Source organism: Heptranchias perlo, chromosome 17, assembly GCF_035084215.1.
Source record: "Heptranchias perlo isolate sHepPer1 chromosome 17, sHepPer1.hap1, whole genome shotgun sequence".
Taxonomy (NCBI): domain Eukaryota; kingdom Metazoa; phylum Chordata; class Chondrichthyes; order Hexanchiformes; family Hexanchidae; genus Heptranchias; species Heptranchias perlo.
The window spans coordinates 43,380,740-43,394,483 of NC_090341.1; the positions used below are offsets into that span (position 1 = coordinate 43,380,740).

Here is a 13,744-nt window from a genome sequence, read left to right on the forward strand (position 1 = left end):
CCAGCTACTTCTCCACTATCCTTAGGGTGTGAATTCTGATGAGGACATCCTTTCCTGTTCTCAAGATGAATGTGGACCATCCTGATTAATGGACCTCAATCAAGACAATTAACTGTCATTGTATAAATTGTGAATTTCACAAACCAGGCCATCTGGCTTTAATACATATTCTCCAAGGCCTGCAGCCTGCTGACCTTTGTTTTTAAACCTATACTTAGTTTTAAAACACAACCAAGTAAACATAACTAAACCTCAACATGCTTGCTGCGAAGAAAAAAGTCTGAAATGTGACGAACCACATTCATAAAAGAGCAGCAAATCATAACTGAACTAAAAGGGAATCTGCAAATGAATACTTTTCAAGCAGGCACAAACGCTGCCAATCAAATCAACTAGCTAGGAGAAGGGGAACCAATTAAATCACTCAAGACATTGTTTTAAAGTGCATTTGGTCACCATCTTGTTTTATCAGTAATTTTAAGATAAAAATAAGATTTGTCACATAACACATCAAAAATGAATTCACCAAAAAAAACTTTAAACTTAACCATAAAATTACCCATTTCCTCCTGGAAATCCAGTTCTGTCCCCAGAGGCCTACCCTCTCTCAACACCCGATTTTGCTTCTTTGAGAGTTTGATTTGTGGAATAGCATATTATCAGCATTTATAGAGTTGCTTTACTGAAGTAAACGTTCATTTTTGTTGAGGCTGATCAGGTGGCAATGGAGAACTTGAAGCATCCCTTTAGAAGGAAGGAACAATGAATAAACAAATGGCCTGTCCAAACTTAAAGTGCATGTCAGTAAATTTAAATGATAATTTGGAAATTCCATACTATATAATATTCAATATCCTGTGATGCTCACTGGTTACAAAACGTTTCTAATGAATCAGTGGACAAGGTGTGGTTTTACGCCATAGTCACCTGGATGTGTACCAAGCTTCAGTAAGTGTTAGTGTTTCATATTAATTTGTAATTTAGAGAAATTCCCTCATCAGTATTTGACAGTATCAAATAGATAACCAGTTTGAGGCAAACCATTTTCAAACTGAGCAATGAAGATGGAGTGCTGGTAAAAGCTGAACTGCTGTTTATTATGTTTTTGAACCTTATTGAAATCACTCCCTATCAATCAATCTTTGTAAAAAAAAAACTAAAATAGGTTTGAAACAACAGCTTGTTCAGCATGGCAGGATCCACCTGATATTTTTCATGATGTGGAGATGCCGGTGATGGACTAGGGTGGACAAATGTAAGGAGTCTTACAACACCAGGTTATAGTCCAACAGCTTTATTTGAAATCACAAGCTTTCGGAGGCTTCCTCCGAAGGAGGAATTCAAATAAAGCTGTTGGACTATAACCTGGTGTTGTAAGACTCTTGATATTTTTCAGGCCTCCATGCTTGTGTGGCAAGTGGGATTTTCCCATTGTTCAATGTTTGTATATTTTGTAATTTATTTTAACTGCATTTATACAATGGACCAGATTTTGCTGTCAAAATAACGATGAGGCTAATGGCACTCGCCATTATTTAAGTGTAAATGGTGCAGCAACTTCAGACGAGGGGCAGATGTGTGGTTAAGTGTCAAAATCCAAAAGTTGCTGTCCAAGTTGTCATTAATTTTGGGAAAATGACATCTCATTGCCTGCCTCACCATTGAATGGCATGAAGTTGCTGTATTTGTGCGGTAGATACGAACTAAACTCGCCACAGAAAGTTAAGTCTTGTCAAGCCTAAGTACCCTTTTAACAATGTGATAATTGTTAATTACTGCCAATCAACCTCTGGCACTGAAAATTAACTATTACAAGTGTGGAGTCTCATTCCTTCGGGTATTAATTGTTGTTGAAGATTTTAAATGACAAATTTAACACTTTTTAAAAACTTTTCCTTTGTGTCTCTTTTTTCTCTCTCTTTTAATCCAATCTTTCTTTCCCTCTCTATATTTCTCTTTCTGTACCTGATTTGACATTGAATTCACCCACTCTAATTTACACTTCCTTCTCAGTCCTTGCGCTGTTTATTTCTCAATCCTTCAATCTGATTGGTTAAGGAGATACCCTGTTGCTTGCCCTATAGCACTTTATCATCTCAAAGTGCTTCACATCTAATGAATTACTTTTTAAAAATGCAGTTACTGTTGTTATGTAGGAAAATGTAGCAGCCAGCTTGCACACAACAACATTGGACGAGGGAGAAATGTTAGGCAGGGACCTGAAGGAGAGATTGTACCGAAATAGAACTCAAAACTAACCAACAGAAAGAAAAATCAACATTAATAACAAGAAATGCCGGAAGGGATACATTTTATAACACAATCGCAAAACACATTCCTTTGTGCATAATATGCACTATTACCCTCAGTTACAACACTCGCTAGGTGTTTTATAACACACTTCATTTTACTGGGTTGTAACTTCTGGATGCATCACACTACTTATATTCTGTTCTCCTGTTTAAATCATCAAAACTTGACATCCCTCCAAAAGTTAAGCATCCCTCCAAAATGAAAGCCAGTTAGTTAACATTTGAAATTAACAGAGTGATTTACTGGAAATGAAAAGACAGATGTTCAATTAATTATCACCCAGATATTTCTTCAGTACTTGGCAGTGACACAAAGGTGTGTAAGGTATTTAAAAGAGCAGGAAAGGTAATAAGACCACCAAGTTCCAAATAAACAAAATATTTAATTTTAAATGTTGCTGGCAAATAATAGGGACTTAACACAGTTTTAAAACAAGTCACGTTGTCCTGACTCATTCTGATACAAGTCAGGGTATCATTTAAGTGTTTCATGTAGATTATAATTATGTACCCAAAAACAAAATGAAATTGGCAGGATCACAAAGGTCATAGGATAACAATTCAATCCTTCCATTGCTAACCACATGGGTAGCTTACTGAACATGCTGGGTAAAATCTCTGGTTCTGTATGTCTGTGTCAACTCCCATACGTGCATAGTACACATTGAATAAAAGCTGACAATTCTATTACATTCTGCACTGATGCATACAAGTGCCAACTCCAGTGTATGTACTGTAAATGGTGTATGCTAGCTCTGGACGCGAGTGGCTTAGGTAAAGTTCAAAACATGGAGTCTGTACACCAGGTAAAAGCTGACAATTCACTCACCTTTATTGCAGAGTGGCTCAAGTAATTCTCCGTGCTAGCTCCTATATACGTACATTTGACAGTTGGCAAATGGTAGTAATTTGTTCACAGCTGGTGAATGGAATAAATGGGTTAGATATAGTGAGAAGATGGAGTTAAGTTCAGCCAAAAAGGAGGGGATGGACAGGGTAACATTCATTAGGCATAATGGCTTTTTTCTGTTTTTAAATTTTCCCATATTCCAACTGGATGGCTTATCTATGTCTCAATGTAAAATTCTAAACATTTAAAGTTGTAAACTATTCTCACTAGAGCAGAGGCAATATTTAAATCTTGACAATGGTGATGTCAGAACTTATTCACTTAGCATGTAACAGCTATATACATTTTCATATGACATTTTTAATAATGATAGAGCATCTAGTGCGTTTATAAGAGCCATGTTTTATATGTTGAACGCTTGAAAAACATAGACTTCCCCAGTGGACTAGAAGGTGAATGCACTGCAGTGCACAACGCTCAGCCATAAAGATCAGGAAACCACCAGGTTCAATCCCTACAATCGGGCTAAGAATGGAGTATTATAATTGGCCTCTGTCACTAGATTAAATTGGCTAAGGTACTTGCCCCTGATTGTGATCCAGTGATCTTTGCTGGAAAGTTGAATTTGATAATATATACCTGGCACAAAGGAAGATGTTTGTGGTTATTGGAAGCAAATCATCTCAACCCAGGACTCACTGCAGGAGTTCCTCAGGGCAGTGTCCTAGGCCCAACTATCTTCAGCTGCTTCACCAATGACCATCCCTCCATCATAAGGTCAGAAATGAAGCTGTTCGCAGATGATTGTAGTGTTCAGCTCCATTCGCAATTCCTTAGATAATAAAGCAGTCCGTGCCTGCATGCAGCGAGACCTAGAGCAACATCCAGTCTTGGGCTGATAAGTGGCAAGTAACATTCATGCCACTCAAGTGCCAGACAATGACCAGCTCCAACAAGAGAGAGCCTAACCTCCCCTTAACATTTAATGGCATCGATGACTCATCCAACATCATATCCTGGTGATCACCATTGGCCAGAAATTCAACTGGTACCAGCCACATAAATGCACCCAGCCACACAAAAATATATTGCTTAGAACATATGAATTCTCAGGAATTGAAAGAGGCCATTAGGTCGAAAAAACCCATCATTTTTAAAAATAAAATCAACCCCACCAACCCACCTTCTCACTATATTCCTCAATCCTTTTTCTTTCCTGAGATGCTACTAATTGCCCCTTGAATTCATTTATGCTATCTGCTTCAATGATTTTCCACAATTTTATTACACTTAGGGTGAAAAAGTTGTGCCTGATATATATTCCTTTTCTCTTGACTTTGCATTTTTAAAGCTTATGCGGCTTGGTATTTGAAGCTTTAGTGAAAAAAAATTACCTGGGTCTTTTGTCAATTCCTTTCAAAAATGTTAATAGCTTCAATTAAGCCATCTTGAAGAGAAAAGAAATAATAATTTAAATTTCTAGTACCTAGAATCATCATTACTGATCATCTCATAACCCACTCAAGGGCAATAATTTTTGCTACATTTAGGTGACCAGAACTACACTTGTTGATGAAGATGGCCTGATCAGTGCCTTATAAAGCAACAATAAAATGTGATTTGATTTGTATTCAATCCCTCTGCCAATGCAACCCATTTTTAAAACCACAGATAAGCACTTTGATGACAGCTTCATAAATTTACCCACCATAACCCTCAACATCTTTCCTGATCAGTGTGCTGCACCAATGTTCCATTTAACACATCTTCCTTCTTTTTTGGTTCCTGGCTCCCATATTAAATATCTTATATTAACAATGAGCGTGTACAAATTATGAAAAATGGATATTCGAAGTCTATTCTGACTGTCCTCTCAAGTGCTAGGCAAACATCAGCATAAATCCAGGTCACATACCTGCTTCCACGAGGTCATTCAAGGTGAGTTCTGTAAATCCAAAGCCACTTCCACACATTATGCAAAATCAGTACTCTTGCTCTTTTCTTGAGCATTAGGCAAATATCAACATAGATTCTCTTAACGTCTTCTGCGAAAAACCTCCAATAAGGACCCAACGAATAGGATTAGAACCTGCTTTCTGAATGAAATGTAAATTCTACTTTACTACAATAAGTTAAGTATCTCTAGTTTGCTATATATTTCTGTGCAACAGGAGGGTCTCAATTTGATTTGTGTGCTCCGTTTTATTCAGGCCTGAGCTTACCTCACAAATTGGCACAAGAACAAAAATCAGCCAGAAACTGCTGCACTACAGATTGTAGAAAGTGTAGGAAAACTAACCAGAGGTTGCTCTGTATCCAAAGTTGTCTCATCATGGGCATAATTTGAATGCGGACAAACATTTAAAGCATAAAATTAACATGAAGAAAGAGAAATCGAAATTGTGGTACAGTAGAAATGCAGCAGAAGATGCAGTCGAGAATTTGAGTGTAGAAGCGCTATTACTGACATGGAAATAATGTGCGTTAGAACATGCACAAGACCTAGATATGGCTGACTATTTCTTTTCATAGTGTGGATACAAGAAACTTATGAATATATTTAATTTGCAATTCAATAAGAATTGTGTATGTTTGTGGTTTACTCTCAGCGACTACTTCCATCCATATTACTGGCTCACCTCTTGCAACAACTGCTCACACAGCAGGTGGTAGTTATTGATATATTTTACTGCTTCAGCATGATGGCTGCCATGCAAATATAAGATTTGTAATCCAAAGGTCAAGAGAGATTCCGTCAAACTTGAGTACTGTAATCAATTCTGGTCACAGAGACACAGGGGAGAAATTGTAGCCTTTGAAGTAAAGAAGAGAATTTTTTTTAAAAAAGCATTGTGCTGTTGAATAGCTCACTATGTCTTTTGACTTCTGTATTATTTGGCTTGCAAAAAAAAAATCTGACCAAGTAGTTTTAGCCTGTACAAGGGATAGGTAGGCATCATACATATTCTTCAGTATACTACAATTAAGGGCTAATTGTTAAACCTAGACATGCAAACCTATAGGTGGCACATATAAGGATGCAGGTTATGATTAATAGGAGACTGTTAATGGAAACTACCGTCTAGCTGTTAAGACAAAAATAAAAGTGTTGAGAAAATCACGTACTGTAATAACTGGTGGCAGCTAAAGAGAGGTAAATGCCACTTGAAAGCCAAACATGCTGGTTAAAATGTAAATAAATCAGAAGCAAAGAGCAGTTAATATGAGCACAAGATCTCACAAAATGAGGCAGTATCATGAGTAATTTAAGTGCACATATGGAAAGGTTAAGTCCTCAACACTGCTTGCCCACCAGACCATGAAAAGCTGAGTGACCCAGCAAAATGCTACTCATAATACACTTCATTGCACTGACAGCTGCTGATATTTTTCTTTGTTTATTACTAGGATGTATTTACATGAGTTGTGAGCAATCCTTTGTTGAGTCACTTATCTGTTCTGTGATGCATGAGGGAATACTCTAGATATGTACTGAAATACTGACCTTTGTACATATATGCATGCACAGAAAAACAATCCATTTCTCAGGGAATTGAGGGTGTTGACTTACATATGCTACAACTCCATTTTCAAATATCTTGAAGCATTTTACTAGGGAAATTTATGTCAATCTTACAGGAAGAAAAAAAATAAAAATTTTCAATGTTTTACTTGTCACAAGATAATGGGACCATCCAGGCCCGAGAGATGATGTTGAGGAGAGCAACAAAGCTAAATCAGAGGGATGAGCTATGAGGAATGACTTGATGATCTAGTGTTCTTCAGCCTCAAAGAAACACCTCAGAGGGTACAATGTAGAGTTATTTAAGATAGTTAACAGGATTCAGAAAGGAAATCCAAAAAATATTTTCAGATGCACCAGGGCACCATAGAACCATAGTATCTTACAGCATAGAAGGAGGCCATTTGGCCCATCTTGCCAGTGCCAACTCTTTGAAAGAGCTATCCAATTAGCCACACTCCCCGTTTTTTCCCTATAGTCCTGCAAATTTTTTCTTTTCACGTATATATATCCAATTCCCTTTAGAAAGTTACTATTGAATCTGCTTCCACCATCTTTTCAGGCAGTGCATTCCAGAACATAACTCACTGTGAAAAAAAAATTTCTCCTCACCTCCCCTCTAGTTCTTTTGCCAACTATTTTAAATCTATGACTTCTGGTTATCGACCCTCCTGCCAGTGGAAACAGTTTCTCCCTATTTGCTGTATCAAAACCCCTCGTCATTTTGAATACCTCTATTAAGTGTCCCCTTAACCTTCTCTGCTCTAAGTAGAACAATCCCAGCTTCTCTAGTCTCTCCACATAACTGAAGTCCCTCATCTCTGGTATCATTCTAGTAAATCAGGATGGAGAAGTTATGCAGAAGAGATTATGGGGAGATGATACAAGTTTTTAAAGTCATGAATGACAATGTATATGAGTATGCCATTTTAACTTGGATTGACTGCAGAACTAGAGGACACAAATACAAGGTTAACAAACTCCCCGAAGCGAGGCTGAAAATGAGATGGAACAGACTCCAGCAACTGCAATGTCAACTAACTCCAAAAAAGAGCTCAGTAACTATTGCACAAGATTGATTCCTTTTTCAGGTACAGCACGCAACAGTGTTTTTTTTTATTCGTTCATGGGATGTGGGCGTTGCTGGCGAGGCCGGCATTTATTGCCCATCCCTAATTGCCCTTGAGAAGGTGGTGGTGAGCCGCCTTCTTGAACCGCTGCAGTCCATGTGGTGATGGTTCTCCCACAGTGCTGTTAGAAAGGGAGTTCCAGGATTTTGACCCAGCGACAATGAAGGAACGGCGATATATTTCCAAGTCAGGATGGTGTGTGACTTGGAGGGGAACGTGCAGGTGGTGTTGTAAATGGTGCATTCAAATCTTCCACTATAGCTTTTGCTGAATGAAATGCACAGAGCTGTCTGCACAAATGTTTTCCTGCAATCTGTGTATCAGGTGAATAAGTTACCCAATCATATTAGTGCATTGACATGCTGTGTGGTGGAATAGAAAAACTGTAATTTTCATAAGGTGACTTTCCTACCTTAAATAAAATACCCGGCACCAAATAATGACATACCTTGCTAGAGTAAGGAAAAAGCAGAAAAGGAAAGCAAGTCAACATGTACCTCCCAGAGGCTGGTTGACAGTGGTAATGGTACACAGCTGACAACTGCTCACCCAGCTGTTCAGTCAACTTTTTAAAAAAAACATTGTGAAACCAAGGTGAAGGGCTATGGACATTAGTGCAGGAGACTACCGAAGTTGAAAAAAAAGTATATAGTCGTAATCTTTCTTGGGAGTTGGAGCCTCTGTACGTAGTAATCTTCTGAGAAAGCAAGATATGTGTGTCTTTGTCCATAGATGCAGATATGAAGGTACTGGTGGGTGGACTTCTGATGTGGCCTGACCTGTGTGGTATTCCTCAAAGTCCTCCAAGAAGCACAAGAATAGGGGGATTCCCATGGGGAAATCAATTGTGCCACAATTGTTGTTGGGTAAAACAGTTGAGTCAGCATCACTCATTGTCAACAGCAGAGAAAGAAAAAAAAAAGTTGAAAGTTGGCCCAAAAAAGCTCAGTAATCTTCTGGCAGGACCAGTGTTCTATTTCCACATATGTTTGTGCCTCGCTATACTGGTCACCCATTTTCAATGGACAGGAACATAAATTAGGGAGCGAACATTTGAAAAATGCATCCCTGTCCAAATGACGTCAAGGGGACTTCATTTCAATATTATAAATTAAGCTCCCATCTGTTTTAGGCAGAAGCTTTCTGCAACCTCATAATCTAGAACTAGAAATGTGCATGTGCAAAATGCGATCAGTAATGCTTACTTTAAGCCCAAAAACTGGGTGTTACTGATTGGATAATATATCCTCTTCTCGCTGTAAATAAATTTGACAAAATACATGTTCTACACCTGGAAAAGAATCATCTTGAATTGTTGTAGAAAATACTGGCAGAAGCATTATACTTTCCTGAGGCTGCAGAATCTCAAGTCCCTAAAAGTCAGTAAAGACCGGGAATAAACACAGAAAATGCCAGAGAAGCTCAGCGAGTCAGGCAGCATCTGTGGAGAAAGAAAGTTAATCTTTCGGGTCAAAGACCTGACGAAAGGTCTTCGACACGAAACGTTAACTCTCTTTCTTTCTCCACAGATGATGCCTGACTTGCTGGGCTTCTCTAGCCTTTTCTGTTTTTATTTCAGATTTTCAGTATCTGCAGCGTTTTGCTTTTGAGTAAAGACTGGGACTTGGGTCGTGGGAAGATTTCCTCCCTAAGTTGCTGTTAAGTGCGTTTATGTATTTCTGCCCATCTGAGAACACGTTTGCATGTGTATAATGAATTATGTTATACAAAGGAAATATTTTCTGCTTGACAGGGATTATATCTGGTTCCCAATGCACTGTCCAAGTGGCTGGTACTGGTATTCATGAACTCTTCATTACTTCCCATCACCCTTCCCCAAAGTATGCTCATAGTGGGGTGACGAGTTAATGGGATCAGATCTCAAATCTAGCTTTGGCTCCCCACGGCAACATTCAACCATTGAAGAATAGATGTAACCAGCCTATATCTATGTACCTTGCCAGGTGGATGGTTGGTCGACAGGGTTAAACTTATATTTAAACCCTCCATGGAAACAAAGCATGCCACAACCAAGATGCCAAATTATCCTAAAGGCCCTAGCAGACCAAATACTCTGGCAACAACCAAAGAGCGGCCCCCAATAATGACAGTCTTTAGGAAAACTAACATACGATATCAAATTTTATAGTTGAACTTAGTTCTGTTATCAAACTGTTGTATAGAATCAAACACTGGTTTATAGGGTTCCACATAATGGGGGTGATTTTAAACCCCAAGAACGGGTGGGTTGGGAGTTGAAGATAGTTGTTTTGTTGCGTAGCAACCGCAAAATTTTCAGACTTTGCATTGCCAGTGGGAAGCCTGTACTTTTACGCGGCGACAATAAATCCGGAAATAAAGCCGGGTTGTGGTCGCGACCCAAAAAAATACTATTTTCAACTCCCACCCCCCCCAACCCACCCGTTCTTGGGGTTTAAAATCACCCCCACTATGTTTAACTTCCGGTTTAATACTAAGGGTTTGCTTTTATGTGGTGATTTTTTCCACGCAAAAAATGGTTGCCACATCTACCTATAGAACAGTAATTGCACTTCAAAGAAATTCATTGTACTTGAAGTGCTTTGGGACATTTGAGTTACATGATGAGGCACTGAATAAAATGCAAGTTCATATTGCAAGACCAGAACACTGTTGACGTATGATGTTGTAGAATAACTAGTGTGCAACAGGTAAAGAGCAGAAATTCCAACATTTGATCCTTGGTCTACACTGATTGAACGGGGATGCGGTTAGGGCTGCTATAGTTGGCCACTGTTTCCCTGGGCTATAGGGGAAAGTTGCTTTTCGTCATCACTTTCCGGTAACCCCTGCTGAAAGTACACATATGGATATGCGGTAAACACAGGATTTGAATTGGTTTCAATATACCCACAATAGACTGCTGATACTCATCATTTGGATGTATTAAGAATCTGAGGGAGGAGCCAGAGGATGGCTGGCAACTACTGAGCTATACCTCCAGAAATCCACACCATCAGCTTCGTCTTAAAGGGATGTCGCCAACTGCAATCAACAGACCAGCACCAATTTTCTCTTCTGCCCAGCTGGAAAGTAACTAATATCACCACAAAGCAGGTACACTTAAAAATACCAGGTATGAAGATCAGCCATGATCTTATTGAATGGCAGAGCAGGCTCGAGGGGCAGATTGGCCTACTCCTGCTCCTATTTCTTATGTTCTTATGAACTAAGTTTTAACTTGGGCTTAATGACTGCCAAACAATTAATAATTAACTTTTAAAAATGTGGACTCTCATTACTCCTTATTTTAATAGTTTTTGATCGTTAAAACATTTAATTTTTCTTTGTCTATAACTGTTTTTACAAATGATTTTATTGTTGCAGCTTTCACTTCCTCATTTTTAAGTGGCAGCTTGTTTTGACTTTTCACGGCTTTTCAAGGATGCTGCAATCTGATTGGTCGAGGGGAGATAGCGATCCTCTCACTTCTCCCATAGGTCCTAGTTTCATTGGCGCTAACACTGGCTCTTCTCCACATCCTCAAATAGGAAGTGCACCCAGTAAAGACTGCGGGTTAGTATAAATCTGTGGAGCGGCAAGCACTGTCAGTTCGCCGCTCGGAGCAATTTCTGGCCCATTATCATTAACCCAGAGTAGTTCAGCAATTGTAACGCTTCAATGGTGTAATGTTAATTCATTTCCCTCATACCGAAGGGAATCAGTAATTCCAATTACCCTCTAAGCCAATTCTCCAGACTACACAAATCAAATACAAATATTCCACAACATAAAATGTTGTTATAACTCTGCAACTGTTTTCATAAAAGGAGAAAGTCACAAAGAGTTGGTGATTCCAATAGTTAATCATACAGCTATCTAATAAATGACTGAATAAATGATAAAAGGAAACCCATGGGATCTTATGGTAATTACATTACAAATAAACAATCGATACATTTGTATTGTGTTATAAGGTTCCTTGACAAACTAAAGGTCATCACTGTTTGTTTTAGCTTATGTAAGAGGGCATGAGAGGGCTTTAAATTGAGAAAGGCGATTACTAGGATGTCAATAATAGCATTTTAGTTTTCCATGGTGCAACAGATGCAACACCAATGTTTTGCAAACAGCTAAACAGAACAAACCATCTCTATGGGCTCAGAGTTATATAAAAACAATGTACTACGGTTCATGTTCTGAAAAGGCTTTCATAGGATTATTTTCCTATTACTGATGAGGACACTGCAAAACCATGTAGGCTGTACCAGACGTCCCAATGCATCAGTCTATACAGCAAAGGGCTTGTCAAAGAGAAGGTGACATGATTTCTCTATGAGGGGAGTCTTACATCTCTGTATTTAAAAAGAGGTAAAAAGGAAAAACTGTTGGAAATCCAAAATAAAAACAGAAAATGCTAGAACAGGTCTATTTAACAACCGGAAAGAGAAATGCAGGTTAACTTTACAGGTGCACATACTGGGTGAGGGCAGGATTGGGGTCAGCTGTGCTGCCTCCACAGCTAAGTAGCCCTCCGACCATCAGTTCCAGTTGTTGCAACTGCAAATCTATTTAGCTTGAAACATGAAGCATGGCCATTCTGGTGAAATATTCAAGGGTTTTCCTGCACCCGAGGGACCATACCCCAGTACGATTCAGAAGGAGAGAAAATTAGTTGGGGTGGGGGGGAGGAAAGAGAAAGAGATACAAACAAAATTGCCTTACCATTGATTATTGGACATGGATCCATAGCACAGATGCCTTAAAGGTTTCAGAAAATGGGAAAATGCATTTTATGTACAAAATTGTTATGGTGAGCAGGATTTCAATTCTAGCCGTAACAGCTGGAACCTGAGGCACAAGGAAAAACCCAACATTAGGAATTAATATTCTCAGCATGTACACTAGCAGATTTTATGGTTTCAATGGTCAATCACAGCATTGGCATCAGCAATGCAATAAACTGCAAATTATTTCATTTCCATGCATATTCTATACACTCACTAATTTATCTTTGTGCTGCTTTAAAATATGCAGTAGCATTTTACAGTTTAGCTGATTTGGAGCTTACTTTCCCTGGCAATGTTACTTGTTTGCGTGGCATGTATTAAAGGGCATCTCCACCCTAATTGCACATGGAACTGTGCTAAAAGGCCAGTTACTATAATTAGCTGACATAAAGCAACAATTTAAAGATATTTTGTACTCCCATTCCTCACACCAAGGATATTTCAATACTTTAAAAATTGCACAGGCACAGCCCTTCATGCCAAGTTTTAGGGCACAAATCATAATACATTCTCAATAGGAAAGTTTAACTGAAAATAAGATTTCTAACCCTAAAGCAGAAATGTTAGGTAGCTACTCAAGCAGCAGTAGTCTATTAAACATATTCTGTTGGCATGGGCCTGAACTATGGATCTTAGCCCCACTACTGCACCTGTATAGATTTTTCCACTTCTCACCCACCCACCCCTAAGAATACCAATTTAGAGTCAACCCTTCACCCTGTCAGTCTGAGTTGGACTGAAACCCAGGTCCCATAGGTGAAAAAGACAATGTACTAACACATTGCACCACTCAGTCCACCATATGTATAAAAGATATTCATTTTTAGGACACACAATATTCCATCTCTTGTCCTACCTGTATTTAACCCTAACCTTGTCCATTTTGACTAACTATGCTGGCATTACCAAACCCTTATCATGTTTACCATTATCATGCGTCAATATTTTTCTGGACTAAGTAATGCAGGTAAATGTTACTGCTGGTGCAAAAACACTGCTTCGATGTCCATGAGACTTTAATAAGACATGAATAGATGCAACTTTGAAGTCTACTTTCACCAGCCAGCCTCGGCGATTTAAAGCCGGACCGATGACTATATTATAGGTGCGTATTCTGATACACATTAACCCTAATGCCTGCTTACCAGCAATAAAAAGAA

At 38.8% G+C, this 13,744-nt stretch overlaps 1 long non-coding RNA gene across 2 annotated transcripts; it reads right to left on the minus strand.

Moving 5' to 3' along the window:
* Nucleotides 1–372: 372 nt before the first annotated feature.
* Nucleotides 373–5,249, minus strand: LOC137333902 (uncharacterized). 2 transcript variants are annotated; one of them, XR_010966004.1, is made up of 4 exons: nt 5,078–5,249; nt 4,557–4,609; nt 3,142–3,231; nt 373–744 (listed from the first exon to the last, which is right to left on the minus strand). It is a non-coding gene; the product is annotated as an uncharacterized lncRNA (long non-coding RNA). The 2 variants fall into 2 exon arrangements; XR_010966005.1 differs by lacking the exon at nt 4,557–4,609.
* Between the last annotated feature and the right edge of the window lie 8,495 nt (nt 5,250–13,744).